This window comes from Gregarina niphandrodes (assembly GCF_000223845.1).
Source record: "Gregarina niphandrodes unplaced genomic scaffold scaffold00269, whole genome shotgun sequence".
NCBI classification, from domain to species: Eukaryota; Apicomplexa; class Conoidasida; order Eugregarinorida; family Gregarinidae; genus Gregarina; species Gregarina niphandrodes.
In genome coordinates, this window is record NW_011646029.1 from 650 (window position 1) to 1030 (window position 381).

The 381-nt window shown below is 50.4% G+C and overlaps 1 non-coding gene across 1 annotated transcript; it reads left to right on the top strand.

The window, feature by feature from the left end:
- The first annotated feature begins 99 nt into the window (after nt 1–99).
- On the top strand, nt 100–170 carry GNI_232710. The gene has a single exon. It is a non-coding gene; the product is annotated as a tRNA-Gly (tRNA).
- Nucleotides 171–381: the final 211 nt, after the last annotated feature.

Here is a 381-nt window from a genome sequence, read left to right on the forward strand (position 1 = left end):
CACAAGAAGCATCACCACCCGGGTCGCCAGAAGCATCACCATCTCTGTGTGCGACGACACATAAAGCGGACCGCAAGCCTCACACAAGTCAATTTTTCTGCAATTGTGGTTTAGTGGTAAAATGCCTCTTTGCCATCGAGGCGTCCCGGGTTCGATTTCCGGCAGAAGCACTGTATTAGTATATTCGGTGCACTGGTCTACGGAGGCTGTCATTTTGTTTTATTCTCTATTTGGGCTATCTGTGTGGGTCGGATTGGCAGCTGTCGGACCAAATGGTACGTGGTTGCTGACGCTCGGTCGATTGAGGTACGGAAGCCGTAATTCCCTGCTGTTGATCTTGCGCGTGGGTAGTCTAGTGGAACGACACTCCCTTTAACATAT